This window comes from Tachypleus tridentatus, chromosome 13 (assembly GCF_004210375.1).
Source record: "Tachypleus tridentatus isolate NWPU-2018 chromosome 13, ASM421037v1, whole genome shotgun sequence".
Classification (NCBI taxonomy): Eukaryota; Metazoa; Arthropoda; class Merostomata; order Xiphosura; family Limulidae; genus Tachypleus; species Tachypleus tridentatus.
Genome location: NC_134837.1, coordinates 9,654,643 through 9,675,804, shown reverse-complemented (window position 1 = coordinate 9,675,804; position 21,162 = coordinate 9,654,643). Strand labels below are relative to the sequence as shown.

At 31.3% G+C, this 21,162-nt stretch overlaps 1 long non-coding RNA gene across 13 annotated transcripts; it reads left to right on the top strand.

Annotated features, from left to right (window-relative positions):
• The first annotated feature begins 1,703 nt into the window (after positions 1-1,703).
• On the top strand, positions 1,704-20,784 carry LOC143237260 (uncharacterized). 13 transcript variants are annotated; one of them, XR_013019958.1, is made up of 5 exons: positions 1,715-3,892; positions 10,789-10,949; positions 16,082-16,220; positions 18,902-19,007; positions 20,366-20,784. It is a non-coding gene; the product is annotated as an uncharacterized LOC143237260 (long non-coding RNA). The 13 variants fall into 13 exon arrangements; XR_013019951.1 differs by having other exon boundaries at positions 1,739-1,781; positions 3,845-3,892; positions 18,873-20,784; XR_013019950.1 differs by having other exon boundaries at positions 1,704-1,781; positions 18,873-20,784.
• The last annotated feature ends 378 nt before the right edge of the window (positions 20,785-21,162 follow it).

Genomic DNA, 21,162 nt, shown 5'->3' with positions numbered 1-21,162 from the left:
TTTAAAGGAAAGCACGACTTACAACACAGGTTATGTCTCAGTGTGAATCCTTCAGGACATTGGTGGTTTTCACTAGGTTGTACGCATGCTAAAATAAAGTATAAGATGGTTCGTAGTTCAAGGATTGTTGACATAAGAAATAATATTTTGCACTGTTTGTTTGGAATTTAGCATAAAACTTCATCATGGGATATCTATGCTCTGCCCATCACAGATATCGAAACCCGGTTTCTAGCATTGGAAGCACGCAGACATTTTGATGGACCACTAGGGAATTTTGGACCTGATATGACACTTTAGGCTCATAACAAATTATTAACTACTTTTCTTCGTGAAAGATCATACATTGGAAATCCTGTAAGGTATAAACAAAATCTAACAAATATAGTTGATGGCTTATCTTGTTTTTTATCTATTGTATCGTAAGTCACATGAGATTTCAACTCAATGTATGTTCATAATTAATGATAAATAAGGATTTACAATGCTAAAGTTAAGGGTTCGATTCCCCTCGGTAGGTACAGTGGATATCCCTTTGTAGCTTTGCTATATGAAAAACGCAAATTTTGGTAATTAAAGGCCCGGCATGGCCAGGTGTGTTAAGGCATTCGACTCGTAATCTGAGGGTCGCAGGTTCGAATCCCCATCACACCAAACATGCTCGCCCTTTCAGCCGTGGGGGTGTTATAACGTGACGGTCAATCTCACTATTTGTTGATAAAAGAGTAGCCCAAGAGTCAGCGGTGGGTGGTGTTGACTACCTGCCTTCCCTTTAGTCTTTCACTGCTAAATTAGGGACGGCTAGCGCAGATAGCCCTCGTGTAGTTTTGCGCGGAATTCAAAAACAAACAAACAAATAATCGTAATTTAAAAAAATATAACATGACTGGACGGAAAATAAAGTGAAGCGTGAGAAAGAACATAAACAAAAAAAAATTAAAATTATTTACAAAATTATGTGTTTATTCTGCTTTACAGAATAGCGAGTAAACAACACGCAGTGCTGTATTTATTCTAGAAGTTTGTCTTTTTCATTAATATGTGACGTGTTTAATATTAACTTCCAACAAATGAAGATGTCTACCCAGATCAGAATTAAAGATATGCTCAGTAACAGATATAGTTAATAAAATAAGCTCTTCAAACTTTCTTATATCAAATCATAAGAATGTATCGTTTCATCGCTTGGATGTGAAAAGTGACTAAACAATGTCTCTCAATTCTCGAGGCCTGGCATGGCCAAGCGCGTAAGGCGTGCGACTCGTAATCCGAGGGTCGCGTGTTCGCGCCCGCGTCGCGCTAAACATGCTCGCCCTCCCAGCCGTGGGGCGTATAATGTGACGGTCAATCCCACTATTCGTTGGTAAAAGAGTAGCCCAAGAGTTGGCGGTGGGTGGTGATGACTAGCTGCCTTCCCTCTAGTCTTACACTACAAAATTAGGGACGGCTAGCACAGATAGCCCTCGAGTAGCTTTGTGCGAAATTCCAAAAAACAAACAAAAACAAGACTTGTAAAGAAAACAACAAAACAAATTTCTAACATAAGGTTATCTCGTTTTCTGACTTCACGGAATGTGTAATTTCATTAATTGTGTTATGCTTTTGATTAAATTTATTCATATCAATGTATGTATTTAGTTATTGTATATAATAATAATAAACCAAAAATTATTTCGTAATAATAAATTTATATCTGCAGACGAGTTTGATTTTCAACATTTTCACACCTCAGGCTTAACGCGGAAACAATGGTGGTGAGCAGTATGTAGGTAGTTGGAAAGGTGATTTCATGGATTTTGGAAAATTAATGTACAATACTTAAATATATATCGAACTTATAACACTTTACATAAATTGTAGTAAAAATGGATGGAATCCGATTCATAATTTGAAGTTTTTTTTTAAACTTCTAAGCACTACCAAAATCGATTCTTATAAGCATTTACCTTCCAAGAAATGAGTGATGAAAATTGGTTTGTGTGCTTTTATATCCAAGTTTCTTGAGTATTCAATAACGCACTTGTAAACACCGGTATCAGAAAAATCAAATTTATAAATAATTAAATCACCCGTGGCTTTGTTTACCCGAATTTTATCATCATCTGTTGCTATTACACCGCATGGGCCAAACCAATAATACTTGAAAACATCAAAGGTGTAACTTTTGATCCCATAGCTGTCAGGGGCACACGGAAACACCTATGGGCGCCAAGTACAATATTTTCAGGTTTAAGTTTTATGTGTACAGGCATTGCGATTATTACAGCATATAATGCTATAAAATCAATGTTTTCAAAAGAACTTCATCGTCTCTATATCTTAAAAGTTTGCTTGCAGTAGTAACTTGAACGTTATGGAAAATGCCTCCTAATTATCTGTGTTGCTAAGATATTGTTTCATTGTTAATATTATAAATATTGTACACAATCAACATTATTTTCTTTCTTGCAGCTGACTCTTGGCAATGTGGAAGTTGTTTTGGAATACGTTTTGTTTTACTTGATATAAATCTGATTATCTTTTATCTTCAAAGGTATAACTTTTGATCCTATAGCTGTCAGGGGCACACGGAAACACCTATGGGCGCCAAGTACAATACTTTCAGGTTTTAAGTTTTATGTGTCCAGGCATTGCGATTATTACAGCATATAATGCTATAAAAATCAATGTTTTCAAAAAGAACTTCATCGTCTCTATATCTTAAAAGTTTGCTTGCAGTAGTAACTTGAACGTTATGGAAAATGCCTCCTAATTATCTGTGTTGCTAAGATATTGTTTCATTGTTAATATTATAAATATTGTACACAATCAACATTATTTTCTTTCATGCAGCTGACTCTTGGCAATGTGGAAGTTGTTTTGGAACACGTTTTGTTTTACTTGATATAAATCTGATTATCTTTTATTTTCTACATTTAACAAACAATCTGTTATTGCATATGAATATGTTTTATGGTCTCATAAGCCTATCTCATCCATTATGCTCTGCTCTCCAGTTCCTCAGGTATTCTGTAAAATCATGACAACAACCTGTCAGTTGTCTGTTTCCTTACAAAAGGTATAGCAAATTTTATCACAGTGAGTTGTTTTAAACACAAACGTCTTTCTACACGAGGAAACAAAATATTGAGGTTAATTTAATTCCAACAAATATGTCAGAAAGCAACTGTTGTTAGCTGGTGTGTGAATCAGCAAAATATATCAATTAGTGACTTCTTTTGTACTGTCAGTGCATAAGTATGGTAATAAATGACAAATGTTATAATATATATTACACCTCAATTAGAGAATTTTTGTTTCCTAACATTCTTTTCATGTGGTTTTGCCCTCTTAAGTGTGATGAATTTATCATCACATATCTACTTAATATTGATGTTTAAGTTAAATTTATATTTAGAAGTGCACATAATTTGTACTGTTAAATCAGTATTGCAAAATTCATGCATATCCACCAACACCGTAGAAATTTTTTGAACTTAAAATAAACAATTTATGTGTGTGAATGTAAACATTGGTGTATCATCTGTGTTGATGCATAAGCTGAACTTGAGAATCCCCTCACAGCTATAATTATATACAAGGAATACAATGTGCCATAAGACAGTATATATTGTGGGTTTGTTATGGTTGGTTTGCTGAAAACCCTGAAAGCTATAACCAATTGTTATAATGCTTATTAACTTCGGATAACTGACTAGGAGCATTTACAGATTTGGAAAATTACAAACCATTTAACTTCAGTGAATTCATGTTGGACAATTGTATTTTTACGAAAAAAAGAACAGAATTAATTGAATTGTTTCTATGCCAACTCAAAATTAATTCACTTGTCATGAATCCTCAGTGAGATATCAGGGAAGTTCCAGTCTAGATAGAAGACTCAATATTGTTTGTAAGTTCTTAAAACTTTTATACATAGATCATTGTATGTAATATCCATTATTGTAAATTGTATCATTGTTTTTTCAAATGTATTTGTTTTTAAAAAGAAACTGTATCATTCTTGGAAAGTATCATAGATTGGATACATACTGACATTTATTTATCTTCTAACTTATCATTTTACTCAGTTTCAGGCTATTGGAAGTTATAGCATGTAATAGAAGTTTATTTCAATGTAACAGTAGTTCTGATTAGCTAGATGATCAACATAATTTATTTTCCAAGGTTGACTCTTGGCAATATGGAAGTTATTTTGCAAAATACAGGTTTTTGTTTTATTTTACATGACATAAATCTGATTATATTTTATCCCCAACAATTAACAAACAAACCATCATCACACATAGACCTGTTTTTAAACTATGATCTCATGGGTGTATCTTCTAATCAACATCAATACCCTTTCATTTGGAGCTTACTGGTTGTTTGTAAGAAAATATGGATATGAACTTTACAGTTAAAAACTAGTTTCATACAGAGAATACTGAAGTGAAACTTTCAGTCTGAAATTATCTTATCAGTAGAGCTGGGTAATTAAGTTGTTTAATCAAAAGTATAATGTCATTAATCAACTAATCAGACTTAGTGTTTCCATTCATTACTGTTTTTAGTTGTTTTTAGTATTTTAAATATTGTCATTATGATTTCCCATCATGTTAAATTAATTAAGGTTGTATGGATTCATGTATGTCTATCACAACTCGTAAAGGTAATTAATTAATTAAAATTACTGTTTTCCTTTTTTTTTCAATTATTGAAACATAAGTACTTAGTGTGTAAAAATTAATTGGTTAGCAACTTGAATATAGAGATCAGAAATGGTTACAAATTGCAAAAAACCCAATTTGGAAGGTATGAGAAAAGAATTGACAGTTGTGCATTTAGCATCTGAGTTATTTGGAAACACTGATTATAAGTGGAAAATGTTTAAATGTTAAAGATAAATATATTCCTTATAGAAAGACAAAAAAAAGTGGCTGCAGGCAAAAAAACAGAGTTATGTCAAAAAGGTATAAGGAATAAAATTCAAGAAAAGTATAACAAATTTAAGAAATTTAAATTGGATGTTATGATAAGAAAATTATAAGATGATAAAATTGTGTTTTATCATAACAAGGCTACATTGGGCTAATTGCTGTGTCTTCTGAGGGGAATTAAACTATTTGTTTTAGCAATATAGATCCAAGGACTTACAGCTGTCCCAGCAGGGAAAAAATTGTAAAAGATGAAGATAATTGATCAAACAGAAGAGGAAGATATCAAAGATTGGTTCATTTTATTTGAAATTTCACTTAAAGCTACAAGAGGTCTAGGTGCATTAGTTGTCATATCCACCCACTGCCAACTCTTGGGCTACTCTTTTGTCATTGAATAGTGAGTTTGACTTTCATATTATAATGCCTTCACTGCTGAAAGGACAAGTATATTTGGTGGAACAGAGATTAAAACCAGTGACCTTAAGATTGCAAATCAAGCTCCCTGACCAACTGGCCATAGCAGGCCCAAGTATAAAACAGGATGTATGAAAGAAAATGGGTTAGCTGAATATGCAACAATTAACAATGAGGATTTATTTCAATACATCAAGGGTAAACAAATGTAGGGATGGAAGTAGGACCTATTAGGAGATATCTGCCACACTCTAGTGGTGTAGTGATATGTATGCAGATTTATAACTCTGCAATTTGGGTTAGCAGAGCACAGTTAGCCCACTGTGTTGCTTTGTGCTTAACTTCAAAAAAACACAGTTGCATTGTTGTATTATGCTTTGTGGAAAGTCTGGTAAGAGATGTTATGTACCATCATATGACAAAGTTTATAATTTTATTTCATGTAACAAAAATTGGTTGATGATACTGTCATTGCAGTCTTTTATGCAATGCATTATTTTAGATTATGGTCATGAAATCTGCTCCATCTGTAACATTTGAAGTGTCAAAATCAAAAGTTCCTAATATTTTAATGTAAATACATTAGTTTTGATTAAAAACATTGATAAAAAATTTTCAACAATAAACTGGCAAGTTCTGATGTCAAAATTTATTCCCAAGAAACCATTGTCAAAAAAGTTGTTCTGTCCACAGTGCATCTTTGAATAACTTTTTTTTTCCAGCTAGCTTTGGTATTGGTTTTGTAATTGGTACATTTCATCCAGTTATACTACTGCATCATAATGTTTTCTGGAATTATTGTGTTACTGAATATCCATTCCAAATCAACAGTATAATTATTCTTTTCAATTTTCTCTTCATAAAACTAAAGTAGATACTTATACCTCTTGATTGGGTCTGTGGTAATAATTTTAAATTAAATATTTGATAAATTCATACCTGAAAAAATACAGGATAACATTTGGTGTTGACAGAGAAAATAAGCATGGCATAAAAATGTTGCTTATATTTTATCAAGTACTTTTACTAACCTCTAAAAGTCATTTTCTCATAATAAGTGTTTCTGTATCAAATGCCAACTTGAGTTAATTTCATCTTCATCATCAACATGGTGCAAATGTTTGAAATTTTCTTGGTACATGGTCAAATTCTTTTATTCTTTTGCTTCTGGAAAGAGCATGAGGTTTTACTATTCAGCAACTAACATTTTGACTATTTAATTTATATATTTTAAATGTTTATCAGTAATAACTACTGTGCTAAGTAATGTAGTAGAATAATTATTATACAGTAGAGAGATAGCAGAATGTAACTTGTAAAAATCATATTGAATAAAATCTGTTTTTCAAGCTGATATTTTCCTTATATTTATCTATTGTTCTACTTTCAAAACAAGGATGTCATTATTAAAAATTCATAAATGGGTAAATGTAAAAATTCAATTACATTCCATTAGAGCCACAAACTTGTTTAAAACTTCCCATAATGATATTTGTTTGAGAAGTCAGAAACTTTTATCCCTATGCTTGATTAAGTCTTTAGTCTACACAATATCCACCTTCCCATATTATTTTTATTGTTTATTTTTTTATTTTAATAAAGTAAAATAAGACAGTTATATTGCCACAAATTTCTTACTTTTTCCTTAATATTTTAAATGTGATGATAAAAAGTGTTAATAGCCAAACTTACAACACCTACAAAAATATTGTTATTATCAAATGTCTGTTCTGTAAACACATTTACACGTTCTACATGGTTACTTAACATAAACCTCAATTATAACAAATTTGTTAAATTTTAATAAACACATAGAATCAGGCCACCTGCTGGGCCTTCCCATCTCTTTTGAGGTCCACAAGTATGGGAGCCATAGTGTGTCGTAGAGAAGATATAGATAATGAAGTTCATTTATTTTTCTCTTCTTGATGTAACATGAGCTGTAAGTTCGTAGCAGCAGCAGTACAACACAGTAAAATGTGAACAGTTCATTTATGTGACAGCCTTTAAATAGTGTGCCTATACATTTTTGTATAGGTGTATTATTTATTATAGGTGTTATAAGTTTCACTATTTAACTTACGTATTTTAAAAATCTTTTTATCACCACTTTTAAAATATTAGGTAAAATTAAGATATTTGTGGCTAAATAACTTTTTTTTTGTCTTTCTCAAAACAATAATGTTTAAAATTGGGAAGGTGTGTGTTGAAAAAACAATGTTTAATCAAGCATAGGAATAAAAGTTTCTGGTTTCTCAAACAAACATTACTATGGAATGTTTTAATCAAGTTTGTGGCTCCAATGGAAAGTAATTGAATTTTTACTTTTACCTGTTTATGAATATTTAATAATGGCTTTCCTCTTTTTGAAAGCAGAACACCAGACTGATGAAAGGAAAATAAAAAACGTATTATTTCACATGATTTGTGCAAGTTATACCTAACTCTGTAATTCATATGATAAAATTTGTTTTACTGCATCATACTTTGATGAGTCTTTTTATAGGCAAAGCAAATTTATTACTTTCTCAGCCATAATTTGCATAAACTATATATTTGACTACTGTATTGAAATATCAAAATGCAAAACATATGTTTGATAGTTTTTGTGACATAATAATTGTTCTGTTATATACATTGGCACAGCATTTATGACTTACAAAGAAACATTTATAAAAATTTAAACTACATAGAACATAAAGGTGCATTGTGGACAGAGCAAATTTTTATAATACTTTTTGGGATAATAATTGATATATAATAGTTTTTTGGAATAACAATTGACATAAGGCCTTGTCATTGAATTGCTGAAAAGTATTTTTACAGGGTGTCCTTGTTTAATGATAATGTATTTATATCAAAATACTGAGAATGTTCACCTTAGACATTTCAAATGTCACAGATGGAGCATATTTTGTTACCATAATATAGAAGATAAAAAAAAAGTTCTTACATGGAAAATTTGTAACTTCATGGTCAATTTTTGCTATATTCAAGAAAATTCCAAACTTTGTTATAAATCATCTTTTATCAAACTGTTCATAAAGCAGAATTTAATAATTCGGCCATATCATAATCATCAGATATAAGTCTTTCTTTAATGAATATGTTTATCTTGAATACTTAAACAGTTTCCACATTTGATCAGTGTCTTCAAACAACTCAGATGCTCAGCTCAGAACTGATAGTTTTTGTCCCATCCTTTGCAAATTAGATTTTTTGCAATTTGTAACCAAAATATAATTTCTAATATTCATATATAAGTTGATAATAAATTAGTCATTGCACTTTTAAGTGATTATGCAGCAAATATGTCTAAATAATTAAAAGATGGTAAGATAATTTCTGGCTGAAAGTTTTACTTGAGTATTCTTTGCATTAAACTAGTTTTTGGCTACAACGTTCATATCAGTATTTACTTACAAACAACCAGTAGACTCCAAATGAAAGGACAGTGATGTTGACTGCAAGATAGACTTGAGTAATCATAAATTAAAAAGACGTCCACATGTGATAATGGTTTGTTTATTAAATGTTGGAGATAAAATATAACCAGGTTTATGTTATTTAAAGTAAAACAAAAGGTATATTGCAAAACCACTTTTATGATACTAAGAGTCAACCACAGGAAACAAATTAATGTTGATTACTTAAGTATTTGAAAGGAATGCAACATGTTTCATTTCAATGTTGTTGGGTAAAGAAATAAATGAAAGTAAATGACAATCATCTTTTGAAATAAAACTATTTTCATTGTTGACTTTTGACATGTATATTTGTAATATGCCTTTTGAGTACTTTGGGCATCCTTATATGTAGAGTCTAGAGACTATGATATTGAATATTGTTATGAAAAATTAAATTCAGTTCATTCAGGCATACACTTCTTTTAAAAATGTTATAACCATACTTTCTTTTTTTCCAGTGTTTTGGTTACATGTAGTCATATGGCAAGTTATAAACAACACTATTGTAAACCAAAAGTATCCACCTGTATATATATCTCCCATGATAAATTGAAGTACTCCAAAAATATTGCTGTTTTGCAAACATTAAAACTGAACAGTAATAAATAGGGCAAATAACTGCAGAGGAATTAAGCAGTGATTGTTATATAAAGATTCCACAGTGTTCCTTAATAACAAATCAGAAATAGGCTGTTTAAAATGGAATAACATCGAAACAAATTAAAATCCAATGAACAAACATTAAAATGAACATAGCAAAGAGAAAGGTCAAGTAGACACTTATAACAAGTTGGCTATTTATTTCATTCCTTTTCTTGTAATTATGCTTATGTTGGTCAAACAAAACAATCCCTTTCAGTTAAAGGAACAAGAACAGGAGCATATCCAGGATGAGAGGGTTGAGTGTTTATTTGTGGTTAAGCACAAATCTCTCCAACAGATTATTCATTCCATGTTCATCACAGGCATTAAAACTAAAATTTTAGTGTTATAAGCCTTCATACTTACTACTGAGCCACTGGAGTTAAGAATAGGTCAAATGATCAAGCCAATATTCTGAAAGTTCTTGAAGGTCCTCTGTTTCTCTCTCTCTCTTTTTTTTTTTATAAACACATGATTTTATAAAGTTTTGATTACGTGCATTTAACATATTTCAATCTAGGCTTAAGCTAGATTATTTGTATAGAAGAGAAAGTCCACATTTGGTTTAAATATTCCATGTACACTACACACACAAGGATACATTCTATTGTGCAAGCCAAACTCTTGGAGAAGGCTACTGCCATTCAAACGTGTTTGAAAAATTGGCCTTAGCATTACACGTTTTCACACAAAATTAAATTTGAACAAAATTGAAAATCCAAAGAAATATTTAAAAATATACAAAAAAAACCAAAAAAGTGAGGGCATTGAAATTGATTTGCAATGGAACATTATTTTAGTTTTTTTCTTCTTCTTCTAATCAGCTTTTAATTTTATATTTCATAACTGTTAGAGAATGTTGACCCTATTGGACCAACTTGAACTTAAAGGTAAAAGACACGGGAAACATTTTATTACCTCTGTTGAAAATGAACATCTTGGTTGTCAAAAGGAATCGTTTTGTTATGTTTTGTGAATTAATTAGTCATATTTGCATTATTAATCTCATGGGTTATTACTGACTGATACAATGTCAATGTAATTGCATTAGTTTTTGACTTTTAATTAATGCACAAAGTTACACAGTATACATTCTTTTCCAATTGTAGGTATCAAAACATGTTTTATTATTTTCATTTTATGAGCCATAAACATATCACTGAACTATCAGGAGCTAGTCATTACTTGAACAGTAAACATGTCTGTAAACAACTTTGTTCTGAAAGTGGTAAGTTTTGTTTGTCTTAAACTGAGAGTACTTTAAACAATTCACAGATTGAAAGCAGGTTTGAAAGATTCAGGATTGGATATAAATAGTCTTCATACCTTCTTCCTTGACATTCCAGTGAGAAGAAACAGTTTCACCATGGTTACAGGAAGTGGACTATACCCAAATGTCCTGTTGCTGTCATCAGTGGCTTGACAGTGTTGCTGTTGTTGAAAGTGCAATAGACATGCTTCCAGCAGTTAACTTTTACATATCTGTAACTGAATCTCGGAGAAACAGGTAAGTTGGCCTGTTGAGATAAACTGCTTCATGCTAAGCTTGCTTGTTTCATTTCTGTTGCCAAGCCTTTAGAACACTTAATTATATATTAAACAGAGTTATACTTTTACTTTTAGCACAAGATACAGAGAAGCTTATAATAACAATCTTAAGGAGATTTTATAAACAAAACAGTTTAAAAGATGCAAACAAACACTTATAAATTTGCTTGGTGCAGAGATAGAAAAGAATTGCAATCATTTTGAAGCAAGGAAAATTGACACTGGTTTTGTTGGAGAAACATTGGTGAGGGTACTTCATTCTATCAGTACAGTGTATAGTATTAGTGACCATACAGCTCTAGAATTTTAGGCCACTGTGCAAACAATTTCTGCTATCAGTGGTCAAACACTTGTTAGGTAAAGCTCTTCTTTTAAACACTGGTTCATAACTTGTTTTGCCTTGATCTTAACTTATAAGGTTTAAAGTGGAATTGTGTGCAACAAAATTTAAGTTTATACTACAATTCTTTAAAGCAGCCAACAGAGTGACTATTGAAGATGGTGATGAAATCACGCAGTACCAAAAATCCTATTTTGCCTTGCCACTAGGAGTGGCTCATTACTAAAACGACTTCATACTGATCAACCAGAATACCTAGATCTGTTTCTGGAAATGAATTCATTTATAATGAGTTTTATTTCACCATAAAAATTAGAACAGTTTTACCATTATTTAAACAAAAAATTTTATTCATCCTTTTTTATTGGCTTTTTATTGCAACATTTGTAAGTGAAGATTACTTCTCTTACCCTGGTCTCTCACTTTGGATGGATCATTCCAAATGATGAAAACACTAATGCACCAGAGAGGTTATGGTTATAAGCTGTACCTGCAAAACTGCAAATAGAAATATATAAGATCTGGTTTTGGGACTTCCATTGTACAAAGTGATTAAACTGCAGTGGTGGTTTATGAAACTTGTTTCAGAAAGGGTGAACATTTTACCTTATATTTTAAAATTGTTGCAACAACATTTGGAAATTTCTCACTTGTTATTTTCTTCTCTTTGAAGCTCAGTTGTTTCCCTTGTAAATTAGTTGCAATTTATTGACTAAGTAATGAATATAAGAGCTCCATTTACATTTTTCAATTTTTCCTTTGCATAACTGTCAAGCATCTTACTGTCCAAATCTTTACCAATATTGTATTCATCATTCTGAACCTTATTTAATGTAACAGCAATGTGCTTTGATATTTTGAACATATCTTTAATGTAGCATTGTATAATGTTGTTGTGCCTTATCTCAAAATACAATTAATAAAGCTAATGAGCTCAAATATGGTTTCAAGTAATCTGCCACTGTAATTCAGTGGACATCTGTGACATGGCAAATATAGAACTACCACCTTCTTCATATGCAGCAGTAGCTGTGTGGTTATTTATAAATTATTTCATTATTTCAGTGTATGTTCTTTAATATTCTGTATTTATAGATCTTTAGCCAGGAGATTTAGTGTATTAATTGAACAATCATAGCTAATTTATATATTGTCTTTATTTCTCAGTAATCTTTATTTTATGTATCAAAACTATAAATGAGTAGTTTTAAATTAATTTCATTACTACAGTAAAACTTTACAACTGTACAGTATTTGCTTGTTGGTAACTAGTTCACTTACATATACTAGCTATGTAACATTTTTGTTTGTAAACTGTGTAGTGCTGTATGGAAACAAGTGTAGATGTTAAAATAAGTATATTTATTTATATAAAAAATAGTACTATATCAACTGTATTTTGGTCATAAACAGTGAGAAGAATATATTATTTTGATAAGATATTTTACCTTCACTCACAGAATACCTTTTCTTGACTAGTATTGCTCTCTATCAGCACAAATGTTTAACATATGCCATTATCCTTTAATATCCTGCTTCTGCATATTCAAATGATCATGGAGCAGCTTTTCACTAATGGAAGCTTGACATAACTCCTATTGTAACCAACACTCTTTCAACATGTGCACCAAATCACTTCTTAATTGGAAGTGGTACTGCACATACATCCTATTTTTTGCTCATAGATTTGTCTGTATTTTCAGTTATTCTCGCTACTTCATTTTTCTTTACTCTTTGTTCAACTTTTGCATTTTGGTATTTTACCAGTTTTTCAAAAATGTGTGGCTTTTCAGGGATATTTTTGTTTTTATATTATGGATTTCACTCTGTGGCAAGTGGAGTCTGACCTGTATACTTTATTTTTGGAAAGCACTCTCCATCCTGTGGGAATACTGGTTGTCAGTTACATTGTAGTCTTTCCTACTGCAGACCTGATTTAGAATTCCAGATGCCTCCAAGTTTTTGTTGATATACCCTATCAATGTGGTAGCTCTGCTTTTCAATATAGAATTTTAAGGCTGCTTGTTACACTGTTTCCAGTTACTTGGTCCTCTTGAGTTTCCAATGCTCATTTTTTCAAGCTTTATTATAGTGGAGTATGAGAGCTCTTACCAGTTCCTGAGTGTTGTATCATGGAGGCCTGTTCTCCTGCAATGAATCACACCATTTATTTGAGAGTAGAGGGGTGGCATTATGCATGTTTTGATGGCATGTGGAACTTCCTAGTACTGACCTGATGTACAATTTAAGATTGCATCTATTTTATATTATTGCACTGTGCTATATTTTTTTCTCTATCTTGATGTCGTTCTTACTTTGGAACTGATGATCAATCCCAGATGTCACCAGGTTTTAAATGAAGCATTCCACCATGTCATGTATATATCAAACATCTATAATTGCAGTTTGCCTCTCAGACTGAGATGTTTCTCCTAACTATTGCTGGATCTAGGGTTGGAAATGGTACAGCTAAGTAAGTTCTCGTGTGCTGGCTTGTTTCCTTCCTCCTACCGTAGAGTGAATGATGAATGCCAGTAGCCAACTGGTTTTAGATTGGAGATGCACCTCACCTTTGTGGTTCCTTTTCCTACCATTGGCTGGATGTCAGTTCCTGGCAGATCTTGTGTTGTTTGTAGCTGGATACTGCATATTTTCTCACTTGTTTACAACCAGTTATCTTCCTTGTACTGCAGACCAAAAGTGCTATGCTTGTTTCTATCAGGTTTATACCATCTTGCCTGAGCTTTCCACCTTCATGCAATCTGCTGGGTGCCAGTTTTAAATAAACCTGGTGTTAGTTGGGTTGGATATCATGCAAGTGATTATGGATTCTCATGTGGAAGCTCAACTTCTTTAGGAATTCCCATTTCAAGGAGAAAAAGCAGGCATTCCTCTACCTACTGCAGATCTGATGTAGCATTCCAGATACTGTCTGGTGTTGCTTGAGATTGAACTATCACTATCCTAGCCACTCAACACCCAGGAGTCCCATTCATTGATTATACATGTTCTGGGATTCCTTCATGTTTCAAACTTTTAAGTTCACAGTAGTGTCATTAAAGAGTGAAGAGTATACCTGAATCAGGTGTGGTGTTATCTCCCACTGAGGTGCATTGTTTTTGCTTTTAATTTCATGCCTTTTGGTCTTTTTGAGCACTTTTTTTTAGGGGCATCCTGTTTCTGTATTAGACTTTCACCAGTTTAGTGTGGGATTTTATTTATTTTGTTTTAGGAGGTAAGATATCATATGGGAAGCTAGGATTTCCTACCCTGCCTCCTCATGTCCAATGATATATGGTATAGGTCTTCTGATCGATCTTGAAGTGATTAATGAGTTCAGATTCAGAGAGCTGCTGCATGATCTTGTGCATTTAGCATGCATGAGCAGGAGATACAGGGTTAGTGATATGTCTTGAAAATTTGAGCCAGTAGAGAGCAGTACTAGTCAGGGAAAGCTAGTTTGTGTAAGGAGGTATCTATCAGAAATACATTATCAGTGTAGGAAAATACTAACATAAATTTTCACTTTAACAAGATAAAATACATTATGAAAATAACTGAAGAGATGAATATCCATAATCCTGTTAGCTTGGTACTATAAAAATTAATCACAACAAACATTTATACATCTTTATTTGTATAGTTAATGAAATTGTCTTTTCATAAAATTTGCTTCCAGTATATTAAAGTCTTGATCTTGCTTGGCTTTATTTATATGTATACTGTAATATCTTTTACACAGCATGGTCTTATGATCTTTCTGAAGACCATGCTGTGAGTGATACTTTTCACATAAACCATTGAGGTTGCTCATAAATGATGCTGATCATGTCACTACAACTTAATAGAGTAATGTAGAGAAATTCAATATTTTAAGAATTTAATATTAGCTCTTGTGCAAATATTATGTTGTGTATTGATATATGCACTCTTATGTATTTTGTATTTAAATTATTAAAAATTATTGCTTTTACAACTGATCTGGAGCTTATTTTCATTTGATGTGTACTTTTTGTGAGAAACTATCTAATACATATTTTTTACTGAATTACTTCAGCAGTAGTGTTATCATGCATTGTGTTTTAATGACTAGAAATGTAGCAGTTCAAATATATGTAACAAGGAACTTGTTACAAGTCATTAGAAAAATAGATAATTTTTTCATTTTGTTTATCTTGACATTACTCAAATTTTTTTATAATTATGTAAAAAGATCCAGTAATATGTAGTAAACAACCATAATTAGCTGCATATATAATATTATAGAAGTGTAGTTTCTTTATAGACTTGCAGAATATGCTAAACTTTATAACTAGGAAGATCGTTTTTCATCGAGACTTTTTATATTTTACTTATAGTTTATTTTAATCAAGTTCTGAAGCTTCAAAGGTTAGTTTATAGGGTAGGTTGAATTATTTTCTCCACAACTAATTTTCATAGATACTGTTAGGGTGCAAACAGACTGCATAACATTTAAATTACAATAATAGAAGGGTTGAAGTTGTATATTAAACATTTACACTGTACATGGTTGTTTTTGATGATGTTCTATATTTAATTATATTGACTGAATACATACTTCAGTTCATTACATTTTCATTCAGATTGTTGTAGCATGAAATGCAATGTTACGTACTTACAGTATTTCTATATTACCATTAACTTGTTTATGCTAGTTATAAGACAAAAATTACATCCCTCTTATGCTGATCAAATCAGAAACTTGTTAAAGATGCAATGTGTTTATGCAGTTTTAACAGTTCTTACAACTGCCAACTTTATGGTGGAACATTTGGTATAGAAGTACTCCATGATATGCACTGGACACTGCTGCTTCCCTCACTTTGATACAGGTTGAAGATTGTTAGCCTGAGGATTGAAAAGGAACATGTAAGTGATCTGGGAATGAGGGATTTTGTAACAATTATCAGGGAATATGTAAATTTATTGTTTATATTTTATGTTAAAAGAAGAAGGCTTTGAGTTATAATAGCAATATAAAAATGTAAATATTTATAAATAAGGACTTGAAACTAATTTTATTGTTATTAATTTTATAATTTTTTTTTCTAAGAGTTGCATTAAGAAAAGTTGCAATCTCTGATCTGTGTTAATGTGAACTTACCTCAGAGTTTTAAGTTTGGCTGGAAAACTCTGTATTAAAATAACTGATATTGGATGATACAATAGAATAATGAACATTGTGTTAGAAGTTATTAGAAATTTCAAGACACTGAAAATCATTACATTAATTGTTAAGTAATTTATACAATGTTAATATTTCTCTTTTATTATTTTGCATACTTCGTGTTTATTATTTTAGAAATATGCTGTAGAAAATTTCAGTTAATTAAAATGTCTTGTAGGGTTTAATATGACTGTAAAGTTTATTATAGGTATGTTTGTTATGCCACATATGTAATAGGTTTAAGAAGTTAAAAATTATATAAGACATTTAGAATTGTAATGTAGTTCACAAAACAGAGTAACAGTTATGATAGCATTATCAGTTGACCAAGGTTACAAAATGAAATTGAAATAGGAAATCTCTCAAGATGGATTCTTCTGTGTGGTTTGGAGACTTCTAGTGAAGGATATTTATTTTAGTTTACCTCCTTTGGGATCTGAACATCAGCCCATGCATGTGCAGAGTATGGAGACCTGTGAAGAGGGGAAAGAATCCTGGTTGATGAATAGTATCTGGAGTACTGCAACACACCACTTTGGCCTTGAGTTCCTTTCAATGTGTGGCCCTTCTAGGGTCAGTTTCCTAGTCCTTTGGTCTAGAGTCAACTGAGTATCAGAGTTGGGGATTCTGAGCAGGTGTTGTAGACATTGTCTGATGCTGGTGTTTGGGTACAGTGCTCATGAATCCCTGGCATTGGTATAGTGTCCTTGTTGGTATTGTAATATGTCCCTTCATGAGACCCCAGGGTTGATAGTGTCAGAGGGCACAAAATATTTTTCCTTTCCTTATTTGGTAAGTGACTACGTACAGAAACCTATGTTTCTAAGTTTACATTCCTATACTGTCAAATCCTTAGGGCAAATGTCACATGTTTTTGTCCAGAACAGATTAAGGGATTTGCTGTCCCTCTCAAGTCAGACAAGAAGTTAAGTTCTTGAGACATCTTGATTGAAACATTTATGCCACATCTTAGCAAACTCCTTGTGAAGTCAAAATTCCTATTGAGGTTATCCCCCATGCTATTTTGAACTCTTCATGAGGAGTTATTGTTGAGAGAGCTATTAAAAAAACATTTTAGAGTTGGAGATACTCACTGGTTTCTCTAGCAAAGGAATTTCTGCTTTACGACACATCTCCACTTTTGAAGACAGAATTATGTAACTGACCAGTGTTCTAATTTTGACATTTACATCACCACATCATCATGCTTCTATCAGGAGATGATATTTCTACTACTAGAAAATATAGTCATATGTTCCTAACCTTCTCAGATGTTTCCAGTGTCAAAGGTGTAAACATACAAAGTTATAATCTTGTCATAATTCTTTGTTGTGTGCCTGTTGTGGTTGCAAAGACCTTGATACATACAGTTGTCAACTTGACCCTTACTGCATCATGGTGTTTCTTATCCCTCTTTTCCATTCTTGCCTTATGTAGGTGAAAGAGGTACAACATTTTTGTATTGTAAACAACATTACTTAACTAGATGCAGAACAGTTATTAATTCACACTTTTTGTCACTTGAATCTGCTTCTACTGACAGAGATATGCATAAATAACTCCAGATTACAAGGAGGTCAAGAGATTCACAGATAAAATAAAATCAGTGTGTTAATGATTTATTCCTGAATTACTATGTGTTTTATTAGTTGTCAGCATTTATAAAGGCTCTTATTTTTCCACCAATCTACAGTTACATTTTAAATAACAGTCTCAATAAATAATTACACTTTATTATACTACAAACTGTTAATTTACTGTCATACATTAGATAGGTCAGTGGGTTCAGTGTTTAGTAACTCAAATGGTATAAGGGTGTCAGAGAACACATGTATTGAATTTAATAGTTATAATGACATCAGTTGCTGGAACAGCTGGTTGTAAAAGACAGAAGTTATTCTCTGTTAATATTGTTATTCAGTATCTTCACTTAACTGTCTTTGTATTTCTTGTAAAAAACAACAAACAAACAAAAAACATGACCTGAATTACCAAAAAGGTATATCAAAATTTAGTGAGACTATTAACCGTAAAGACGAGGTGATATTCTGTTCTACTAAAGAGAACACTTCATTAGTTTTTGGAATTCTTTATCTGAAATAAGCTTGTGAAGTATGTTTAATTTGTATGTAGTACATATCCAAAATATATATTCATCAGAGGTTAGTAAAGTTTGGTCTTATTAAAGAAAGTAAATATTATATATTTATTTTATGCATGTGTTTTTGTAAGCTTTTATCCATCAAACTGCAAACAAGAATGGAAATTTTATGAAGCTAAATTACAATTTTGAATATTTTTTCTTTTGATAATGTCTAATATGAACTGTTTGTTTCTTTCTGTAATGTGAGCAGATTTGATGCTACCTATTTGACTTCAAAAGGTATGAAACCAAACCTGATGTGGATCCCTTAGAAGGTTTAACAGAGGCTGAGGAAACAGTAGAAGATGCTTGTAGAACTGTAGAAAGATGTTTAGGATGATGAAATGTGGGTTGTGTTAATGTGTGTTTTACTTGTAATAACTTATTTATTTTAACTGAATTTTTATTATTAATAACTTTATACTGATAATATTGTAGTCCTCCAATGGTAAGTTTCTTGAAATCTATAACGTAGTGTTCTCTATAGTAGTTATTTTATAAATTGTAAAGGGATGTTTTAATTGGCACTTGAAAGAAACATACATTGCAAATAAAATAAAGCAACTTCAAACAAATATTTATCTTATTATGAAATGGAAAGAAGAGGTCTCACCCTGTGTTCAGAACATCAGATAACTGGAAAAACATTGCACTAGTAAACAGAGTCATCATTCATTAATGTTCAAATTTTTTAAACGCAAAGAACAAAAACATTTAAGTTATGTAGCTAACAATGGTTTTCAAGTAATATTAACACCTTTTGTGGTTAATGAAAGGAGAGTTGAAAAATAATCTATCTATATATATATATATCATTGTAAAAGAAATAATGGTGTGTGTAACTACTTCTTATTGACAAGTTAGTATTCTTATGTTAGCTTTTCTTGAACTATGTTGAGTCTAACATGTTTCTGACAATTCAACAGGAACTGATATAGAAATACATTACGTTTAATCCTGTTAACAGGTCGTTAACGTCTATTGATGTGTCAAACAGTTTTTACCAAATTTAAATATTTTTTCATGTTGCACAATCTTAAGAAGATAAACAGCCACTACCAAGTTAAGCATCAGTTTTTTAGTAAATATGAGACATACTAAACAGCTAGTACAAAATGTAAACATCAGTTCTTGTTTAACAAACTTTACACATACAATTGGTACTACTTCTGAGCAACAGTTCCTGTTGAACAAAAATGACACATGCTAATCAGCTGTTATCAAACTTGAATAGCAGTTATTATTGAACAAACTTTATGTATATTAAACAGCTGTTTCTATAAAACAATTTTGGGACTTGTTAATGAACAGTTTGTAATCACCTGTTAAATTTGTATTGGCTTAGCTGAGTTTAAATTAATTATTACAGATACCATTCTCAGATCCTTTTACACAGTCAAGATACATGTACTCAGAGAATATAATATGGCTCTGATTGCTTGGTATAAAAAATTTATGTTTTCTTAAAGTTTTAACATTGTGAATATGGATTAATAAAATAAGTATAAGATTGAGTCATCATGAGTACCTTACCATAATTGTCTTACATCTAATGTAAGATATACATACTTTTATATTTTAATTAAATCTCAGCAGTCTGAATTAAAGAAGTGTAACTAGATGGACTGTTTTCAAAAAGTCATAATAATTTGATATATCATTGTGTTTCATATATTTATTTGTTGTATTATTTACTACTTGTAGTGCCTTTCAGATCAAGAGGAAGGAGCAAAATGAATAAGATTCTCACTAAAGGCATAACATAAAATTAGTTTTGACTACAGAAGTTGTGAATGTATACACACTATATTGAAAGTTTGAATCATTAAATCAAAAACTATTTTACATTACTAAAAAGAAGTCACATGATTGGTCATAATGACCTGGATCATATTGAGAGAATTTATTTAAAAAATGTGAAAAGTGAATGGGATAATTTAATATGAATTTTATAACATTTACATTTGGTGGTTTCTGGAGATGACTTGGTGAATTTGTCATGACTTATTTTTTAACACTGTTATTCACGTGACAAAATTAAAACCATGTAGCTTGTATAATAAAGTTACAAGAAAGAGGCTTCATCAACACTGTGAGATAATAAATTATGTTTTTATATTTGGTTACGGTTTTGTTAGCATTCATTTATTATTCCTTCTATTGTCCAGCTTATCTCTGAATTTTTAATTGCATTAAAATAATAGCTCACCTTCTAAATGATCATGTTTAATTTGAGTACACATGCATGTAATATGAAACTGACATCAGTTTTCCCTGGTGGTGTTGTACAGATATCATAAATGTTGTACATTATGAAAATTACAGTCACACGGTTTGTAATCTTGTGATCTAACAAGTGAATGAAAATCTTACATTGAGCTTTCACAAGTTAGTTCACAAGATATTGATGAAGAATATTATTACTGATTATTACTAAATGTTAGTGATTTTGTGATTACGTTTGTTGTCGCTTTTTACTCCTGATTCATTTATTCATTGAA